Source organism: Megalobrama amblycephala, linkage group LG3 (genome assembly GCF_018812025.1).
Source record: "Megalobrama amblycephala isolate DHTTF-2021 linkage group LG3, ASM1881202v1, whole genome shotgun sequence".
Classification (NCBI taxonomy): Eukaryota; Metazoa; Chordata; class Actinopteri; order Cypriniformes; family Xenocyprididae; genus Megalobrama; species Megalobrama amblycephala.
This window is the reverse complement of record NC_063046.1, coordinates 33,817,273-33,827,194: the sequence shown is the minus strand read 5'-3', so window position 1 is coordinate 33,827,194 and position 9,922 is coordinate 33,817,273. Positions and strand designations below refer to the sequence as shown.

Here is a 9,922-nt window from a genome sequence, read left to right as displayed (position 1 = left end):
TAAAAGAGTTCTCAACAAAGTTCTGGTTAAAATATGTGAGAAATGCTGATTATATTGTTTAACATTGGATGGAGAATTTTATGAAGCAATTTTATCCTCAAGAAGAAGCTGTTATATGTTTATTGTTGGATTTCAGAGCATTGGTTTTGGTTAATGTCTAAAATCTCTGTGTTTAAGATCTAAACCTACTGTCTGTAAGCCACTCGATGTAATACTGTAGCTAGCAGATGTAAGAACGGGTTTCTTTTCAGACAAACAAAGGGTCAGATTTTCAGTCCTTGAGTGAATTGCTTGTTTGTAATTGTTAATTGAGTAGTTCAGGTGCTGTCAGGGTTGAAATGTATAATCAGCCTACATGCATTAATGAGTTTGTGTTGTGTTGTTCTGACTCCTGTACGACACGGGGTGGGGAGTAAATTGTTTTAGATAATTCATTTAGATGACTCAGTTTTAGGCAAAATAAACTGGCATTTTCTTGGGTTGTTAGCAAGCCATCTTCATCAAAAGCCCCCTACGGTTCTTAGAGGTGGCGGGGGATAAAAAGCTATATTCACACACATTTCAAATGAGAAAATTCAATCTTCATTGTCTCATTTTTCACCTATAGAAGAGTTCAGCTAATGGGGTGATTGTGTGTTTTTAATACAATATTGTTAGAATAAAAAGAAGAACATGATTAAGTGTGTCTCTTTATATCATAGAGCAGTCACAGAACAGTCTAATATTCCTTATCATACACAAATAGTAAGTCTTTATTCAAAATTCATCATTTATAAAATCAGGATTTTACCTGATTTATGTATATATATATATATATATATATATATATATATATATATATATATATATATATATATATATATATATATAAACAAACTCGATTCCAAAAAAGTTGGGACACTGTACAAATTGTGAATAAAAACAGAATGCAATGATGTGGAAATTTCAAATTTCAATATTTTATTCAGAATACAACATAGATGACATATTAAATGTTTAAACTGAGAAAATGTATCATTTTAAGGGAAAAAAAAAGGTCTGTGAAAAAAAGTTGGGACAAGACCATGTTTACCACTGTGTGGCATCCCCTCTTCTTTTAATAACAGTCTGCAAACGTCTGGGGACTGAGGAGACAAGTTGCTCAAGTTTAGGAATAGGAATGTTGTCCCATTCTTGTCTAATACAGGCTTCTAGTTGCTCAACTGTCTTGGGTCTTCTTTGTCGCATCTTCCTCTTTATGATGCGCCAAATGTTTTCTATGGTTGAAAGATCTGGACTGCAGGCTGGCCATTTCAGTACCTGGATCCTTCTTCTACACAGCCATGATGTTGTAATTGATGCAGTATGTGGTCTGGCATTGTCATGTTGGAAAATGCAAGGTCTTTCCTGAAAGAGACGACGTCTGGATGGGAGCATATGTTGTTCTAGAACTTGGATATACCTTTCAGCATTGATGGTGCCTTTCCAGATGTGTAAGCTGCCATGCCACACGCACTCATGCATCATACCATCAGAGATGCAGGCTTCTGAACTGAGCGCTGATAACAACTTGGGTTGTCCTTGTCCTCTTTAGTCCGGATGACATGGCGTCCCAGTTTTCCAAAAAGAACTTCAAATTTTGATTCGTCTGACCACAGAACAGTTTTCCACTTTGCCACAGTCCATTTTAAATGAGCCTTGGCCCAGAGAAAACGCCTGCGCTTCTGGATCATGTTTAGATATGGCTTCTTTTTTGACCTAGTTTTAGCCAGCAACAGCAAATGGCAAGGTGGATTGTGTTCACCGACAATGTTTTCTGGAAGTATTCCTGAGCCCATGTTGTGATTTCCATTACAGTAACAGTATGTGATGCAGTGCCGTCTAAGGGCCTGAAGATCACAGGCATCCAGTATGGTATTCCGGCCTTGACCCTTACGCACAGAGATTGTTCCAGATTCTCTGAATCTTTGGATGATATTATGCACTGTAGATTATGATAACTTCAAACTCTTTGTAATTTTTCTCTGAGAAACTCCTTTCTGATATTGCTCTGCTATTTTTCGCCGCAGCATTGGGGGAATTGGTGATCCTCTGCCCATCTTGACTTCTGAGAGACACTGCCACTCTGACTGATACCCAATCATGTTGCCAATTGACCTAATAAGTTGCAAATTGGTCCTCCAGCTGTTCCTTATATGTACATTTAACTTTTCCGATATATATGTATACATATATCAGGATTTTACTTTCGTCCGGGCTGGGGAGAAGCCACCATTAGCTGCCAGGGCCAGCTCATCTGGCTTGCTAGCAACAGCACGAGACTGGGAGTTGAAAGTTGACCTGGGGAAGCAATTGAAATTCCCAGAAGCTGTCACCACCTTAACGCTGTGGCCTGACATGCTACTCATCTCAGAGACCTCCAAGCAGATCGTTCTCCTGGAACTCACCGTACCCTGGGAGGACTGTATCGAGGAGGCCAATGAGAGGAAGAGGGCAAAATACGCTGAGCTAGTGGAGGAGTGCTGCAATAATGGTTGGTGAGATCGGTGTGAGCCCATTGAGGTGGGATGCAGAGGGTTTGCTGGCCAGTCTCTCTGTAGGGCCTACAACATCCTGGGCATCATAGGAGCCAGTAAGCGAAGGGCCATCAAGGAGGTCAGCTGAAGTTGCCTCAAGGTGGCTGTGGATAAGTAGAGGAGAACCATGGGTGGGATAGGGCTACCTGGACACAAGCTGGGGCCTGATCAACCCCAGCTGGGTCGCCTGGGTGAGAGTGTATGATGCTTGAAAAACCCGAAACACTCCGTGACCCCAGGTAACATCACTGATTCAGATACTATATATATTTATACAGTACTGTGCAAAAGTCTTAGGCACGTCAGTAATTTCACCCCCCAAAAAAGGTTTTAAGCCAGTTATTTATATCTTTTGCTGTAGTGTGTCAATAGAAAATATCTGTTCACATTTCCAAGCATTCATTTTGCCATTAATTGTAATAATCCAGTGAGATTTTTGAATACACAGGGAGTCTGACAACAGCCGGTGCTCCACAACAGTGATCTGATCTCATCATCATCGAATCCGTCTGTGATTACATGAAGAAACAGATGAAACTGAGACAAACCAAATCCAGGAGAACTGTGGCCATGTCTCTAAGATGCTTGAAGAAACCTGCCTGCAAAGATACAGTACTGTGAAGAGTTTTAGGCACTTGTGTAAAAATGCTGTAAAGTGAGGATGTTTTTAAAAAATACTGTTATAAATAGATTTTATTTATCAATTAACTTATATTAACTAAATCAAAACAATATTTTGTGCGACCACCCTTTGCATTTAAAACAGCTCTTGTCCAGGTACACTTGGGCATCATTTTTCAGGTAGCTTTGGAGGCAGGTTTCTTAAACTTTCTTGGAGACACAGCCACAGTTCTTCTGGATTTTAGTTTGTCAGTTTCATCTGTTTCTTCATGTAATCACAGACGGATTTGATGATGGTGAGCTCTGATCTCCATGTGGAGCACCGGCTTTTATCAGTCTTATTGTGTATTCAAAAATCTCACTGGATTATTACAATTAATGGCAAAATGAATGTTTGGAAATGTGAACAGATATTTCCTATTGACACACTACAGCAAAAGATATAAATAACTGGCTTAAAACCTTTTTTGGGGGGTGAAAATACTGACGTGCCTAAGACTTTTGCACAGAACTATATATATATATATATATATATATATATATATATATAATCATGTAAAATCCTGATTTTTAAAATCAGTCATGACATTAAAAAAAAAAAATAGATTACAGAATAAAATGTTTTTTTTTTTAATTGTAAAAATAAAACTTTATTGTCCCCATATGGAAATTTGCTACAGCAAAGACACAACATTAAGTAATTTATACCATAAATAAGTTAAAATACTAAAAACAATATTTTTAAGTACAATAGGCCTATATATATGTTATTATTGTATTTTTTTGTGATTTATTGTTGTTGCTCCTTTTTAGAGCCATTTCACCTGTTGCTGTGTAACAATCTAGTAAACAATGAACAGGCAGTGGCTAATGCTTAGGACAGTTTATTTTTTTAACACTATTATTGTTGTTCTTTGCTTACTTGGCTCCAAAGTTTCTCGTCACCTTAATTCTCAATACGACATCATTTATTAAAAACCGCTATATTGTTTGATATCAATTTAAGTTTCACCACTCTTGTGGCAAGAACTGTGTCATATGAGCTGTCAAACCCAACTGTCACGGAAGCTTTCCCGCTTAACCACGTGGCAGCAACTTTGTTTACACACGTGACTCGCTGAGTGGCGCTCACTTCGACGTCATCAACAAAGTCGAGCTAGGCGCGGAAATGCTGAAATGACATCAGCGTGTCATGCGCAGAAACGCAAGTCATTTACAGTCGGAAGAGATTTAGCGGTTTATTTAAATCCATCAGGTTAGTTCCCCCCATCATTGTCATCAAATGATCTTCATAGTGTTTTAATGCAGTGACACACCCGTGGGTCAGTACGATACAAAATATTCAACTTTTTTCTTCAGGTTTTATGTACCATAAACACATATTTCAAACATTTAGGGGAACTTAGTAAGAAAAACTGCAATCCAGCAATTTACCTGCAATGGCCGGGTGAACATTAAATCATTCTTTTGTTTCTAATCAGGATTAATCGTGTTTCTTAGTTTAATAACCGCCTTCCTTGTAATTCAGGAGCACATTTCAGTCGTTTTTGCCAGGCCTCACAGGAAGCTGAATCGATATTTTCACTGGAATGATATGAATAGGAATTTACTGAATTGCAGTTCTAAGTTATTCAATAAAAGTAACTGCATTCTGGCAAATGAAATGCTCTTTCAACCTCGTCTGTAAAATGAAATTAGCCCTATTTTAATTAAATTTCTATTTCAATGCTTGAAACGTAGGCCTATTGTATATATGCATAATAATTAACTCGTATATTGACTTTAGTTTATGACCATAGTATGTAGATTTCTTTTCATGCAATTCTGAAATTCCAAATCCTGTGTGCTGCCTCAATTCAGATGCAGCACAACTCTGATTATGAGAAAATGTCTGAATGTGTAATTTCTGTGAAATGCTGTTAGGCAGCTACATGGCTTCAAAGTCATAACTTCTATCCTGGCGTATGCAAAGCTCATGTCCAGAATAGTGTTTGACATATATTAGCATATACCAGAACCCAAAAGACGTTCATAACTTTTTTAAAACTGTGTTTCTGTATACTAAATGGCAGTACCACCGCTCCCTATACGCAGAGTACGCAGTTTGCGTAGGGAACCAACTCCCAGGGGGGCACCACCTTTGCTCCAAAAAAAGTCTCTCTCTCTATATATATATATATATATATATATATATATATATATATATATAAACTAATATTCTGTAGGAAATATAGTAATATTACTGTTTTATAGTAATATTAACTTAAAAATAAATGTAAACAGATATTAAAAACGCAGTAACCTAAGCACACACCACATTCCCGCTTCGCCCCTCCCACTGACAACAGCACTCTGGCGCTGAGAAGCAAAAAAGAAAAGAAAGCAAGATTAATCACGTGCTTTTTAGGTATGTTCACAAACATGTGGACTATTGTAGTTAATGGGTGAGATTAATTAAACATTTTCAATGACGTTAAGGATTTGACCACCACCACCACCAACGCATCTGCCTGATTGGATACTAATGCATTTTTTTCATAGCTATAATTTCATTATTTTAAAGGGGTGGTTCAGTGTTTTTTTGAAAACGCTTTATTTTTCATATATTTTACCTTTATTCTTCACCTCTGTTTCCACTGTCATAGAGACAGAGCGACACGCGTCATAATCTGAAAACCACGCCCACCGGGGGGGAAAACAATCCATCCTTACAATCCTTATTACAAAAAACAGAACAATGCCTAAAAGCTGCTGTGTGACAAGGTGTACAGCTAACAAGCTAAAAAACCACAAAATAAGTTTTTATAAGCTGTCGACCCCTAAAAACGAATGTTTAAGGACACAAAATTGGATACAGGCAGTGGGACAGAGCGCAACGGGTCATATTACTATAAGAAATACACTGGAGGGGAACATAATCAGCGACAACATATGCTAAACAAAAACAATCCATTCATTATTTTTAACCATGTCAAAGAATTATTTCACCTGTCGCCGAATACGTTCCCCTCCAATGTATTTCTTATAGTAATATGACCCGTTGCGCTCTGTCCCACTGCCTGTATCCACTTTTGTGTCCTTAAACATTCGTTTTTTTGGGTCGACACCTTATAAAAACGTATTATTATTTTTTTTTAGCTTGTTAGCTGTACACCTTGTCACACAGCAGCTTTTAGGCATTGTTCTGTTTTTTGTAATAAGTCAGAAAAGACAAGGAGGCAGCCTCACGCAATACAAAGTCAATGGAGACGGTTGGATTGTTTTCCCCCCCGGTGGGCGTGGTTTTCAGATTATGCTAAATGCGCTCTGTCTCTATGAACGGCTCATTTGACTTCCTGGTTCTATGAAGCCACTCCCTCCAAAATACACAATGTGCTCAGATTGGTTAGCAGGTTGGTAGCTGGCCCAGTGTATCGTGATTCCCCCTTACCATCCGTTGCTTCAGTCAAAATGTAAATAATGGCGTCTATATTAGGGCTGCACGATATATCGCATGAGATTGTCACGCGCATTTCGTCAGTAAAGCCGGTTCCCTGATTACCGCTAAATCGCCATCATCTTCTTTCAAATGGAGCGGCATTTAATAGACAGAACCGTAGATCACTGAAAAGCCACGCAATATCGCGTTCATATCGCAGATGAATCGCCTTCGATAATGAACGCGATATAGCGTGGCTTTTCAGTGAACTACGGCTCTGTCTATTAAATGCCGCTCCATTTGAAAGCAGGTGATGGCGATTTAGCGGTAATCAGGGAACCGGCTTTACTTACGAAATGCGCGTGACAATCTCAAGTGATATATCGTGCAGCCCTAGTCTATATTGCTGTATCAAATTGAGCCGAATCAGACCCAGATGAAGAGGGTCAAGCTGCAATCTCGGCTTTTAAAAGAAGTTTATGAATGTATTTCATTTAGTATTTGTCTCAAAGTGTTTAGATATGCTGTCACTGCTGTTTGTTAGCTTTCAATATACAGTTTTATCCTGATTAAAGCTTTATCGCTACTGTAGCCGAATACATGACTGAGCAGTAGCATTTTTGTAAAGGTAGCGTTTAATTTATAGCATGAACAATTGTTTGTCTATGAACATAGAAGTTTGTTGGAGAAGTATGCAATATAATTGAGCTAACTGGCTAGCGAAGCAAAAAAGAGTTGCTCTTTGTGTATGTCTTTGATGCAACCAAAAATAGCAACAGAACTATAGGTTTAAAAGACATGTACAAACAATAAAACGTACTTTCAGTTTAAAGCCAATAAACAGCAGCTTCTGCTTTTAAAGTGGGAACTGCTTCTTTCAGTAAAAGCCTTTGTGCAAATCCAGCAGTGAACTCATGATTCTGGAATCCGTCTTCAGCGCCACATCCAGTGTAGAAAATATGACAGATTACAATGTGTTCTATTATCTTTTGACGCGTCGCGTCGCTTGCGCCCAGTGTACACAACTCTTCCGCTTCCATTATCCCACGCCGCATGGCCTCACCCACTTTGTTGCGTGCTCCCGGGGGCGTGTTTTGCAGGGTTTATGATGTCACCACAACCCGGGAAGAAGCTCATTGTAGTCTAAACCGGTCATTTTTGTAGGCATTAAACTGCCATAACTTTAAAAGACAATAACTCCGTTTGCATTGAACTTTGAACGCTGTAACTTTGCAGATAGTGTTTATGCTCAAGCAGCAACATTACACACTAACTAAAGTTAAAAAAGTGAAATCGCATTGAACCACCTCTTTAATGTGCTATGCATTGGATTTTGAACCATGGTAAAGATATTTTTAGCCAGATTTCACGATTGCTTGATTTCTCCAAAATATTTCTCCTCGTTTTGACTCTGCATGTTTTGATAACATGTTCTTGTTGAAGAAATGACAGTGACTGCAGCATTTATATCATAAAGATGTGGAAAAATATTAAAGATTAAGTGGACATTTGAATTAAATGTTGTTTGGCCAATATTAAAAAAGGATTTGATCATGCTGTAACACCATAGCAAGAGGTGTAACGACAACAATCACCTAGCCGCTGGCGCCGTCTGCAGGCATTTGTTATAATACATAATGTACGTAAGTTGATTGTTTACATTATGTATTTGTGTGTAACGCCTTACTGTAATTAAATTACCTATCCACTGAAAAAGTAAAGTAAGGGATTACTGTTCATTTTTAGGTAATTTAATTACAGTTACTTAATGTACTTGCGTTACATACTGTAAATTAGTTCAACAGTTCTGTATAAATCAATATTGAATTTAAAATCTAAATTTGTCGTCTAGGTAAAAGTGAACGCTGCCTCTTTAAAATCGTTAGCCGTAGTGAGTTGCGCGCGAGTTCTCAACTTCGCAGCAGTTGGCTGTGTAGTCGCTGTCTGAACATGTCGGCAGAAGCGAGTGGCTGTTTTGCAGAATGGAAATATTCCAATTGCTTCACTTTTTTGACACAGGTAGGCAAGAACATTACGGTAAAATGTAAGCTATGTCTGAGAGACGGTATTCAGTCAGCCAAAGCGCATACATATAGCCGCCTCCATTTCGCTTTCATAGGGGGGCACACATTTTTTTTATGATCTGAGAAACAGACTCACCAAAGCAATATTTATTATTAATGAAATAGACTATATTGACACCAAAACACCAAACTACACCAAAAACTAGAGAATGACTCTGATTTTATTACATTTGGTCTATATGGGGATCGATAGTGGATAAAGTAGGCCTTGCGCTGTTGAGGCTCGTGCAGCTCATCTCGAGCAAAAATCGAAACAAATGCGAACAACACACACAAAGAAACTCAGTTAAAGGATTAGTTCACTTTCAGATAAACTTTTCCTGATAATTTACTCACCCCCATGTCATCCAAGATGTTCATGTCTTTCTTTCTTCAGTCGAAAAGAAATTAAGGTTTTTGATGGGAACATTCCAGGATTGTTCTCCTTATAGTGGATTTCAATGGCCTCCAAACGGTTGAAGGTCAAAATTACAGTTTCAGTGCAGCTTCAAAGGGCTTTAAACGATACCAGACGAGGAATAAGGGTCTTATCTAGCGAAACGATCAGTCATTTTCCAAAAAAACCCCACAACTATATATGCTTTATAAACACAAATGATCGCCTTGCACGTGCTTCTGCTTTCCGTATTCTTCAAAAAGCTTACACTGTGCTTACGTCTTTCCTATTCAACTTACGGAAAAAAACGGAACTGGCACTGTGTTCGTTCCGTAAGTTGAATAGGGAAGGCGTAGGACATACAGTGTAAGCTTTTTGAAGAATGCGGAAAGCGGAAGCACGTGCAAGGCAATCATTTGTGTTAATAAAGCATATACAGTTGTGTTTTTTTTCGAAAAATACAGTTGTGTTTTTTTCGAAAAATACAGTTGTATTTTTTTCGCTAGATAAGACCCTTATTCCTCGTCTGGTATTGTTTAAAGGCTTTTGAAGCTGCACTGAAACTGTAATTTTGACCTTCATAAGTTTGGAGGCCATTGAAGTCCATTATAAGGAGAATAATCCTGGAATGTTTTCATCAAAAACTTTAATTTCTTTTCGACTGAAGAAAGACATGAACATCTAGGATGACATGGGGGTGAGTAAATTATCAGGAAAAGTTTATTTGAAAGTTAACTAATCCTTTAATATGTGGTAAAAAATTAAAAATGTGGAGTTTTTATATTTACATATGATACAGTTAAGGAATATCACAAGACCAAGAGTGCTGTCCTCCCAATTACGTTACATCATAATTGAAAATGCGACA

At 38.0% G+C, this 9,922-nt stretch overlaps 1 protein-coding gene across 6 annotated transcripts in view; it reads left to right on the top strand.

Annotated features, from left to right (window-relative positions):
• Positions 1-4,284: 4,284 nt before the first annotated feature.
• The window catches only part of znf536 (zinc finger protein 536), a 353,575-nt gene continuing 347,937 nt past the window's right edge, over positions 4,285-9,922 (top strand). For 5 of the 6 annotated variants that reach the window (XR_007184222.1, XM_048185231.1, XM_048185229.1 and 2 more), the window contains exon 1: positions 4,285-4,431. The gene's annotated coding sequence lies outside the window, so the exon portion shown is untranslated. Of the gene's footprint in view, positions 4,432-8,490; positions 8,614-9,922 lie in introns of those variants that run through there. The other variant, XM_048185230.1, reaches the window with a different exon arrangement.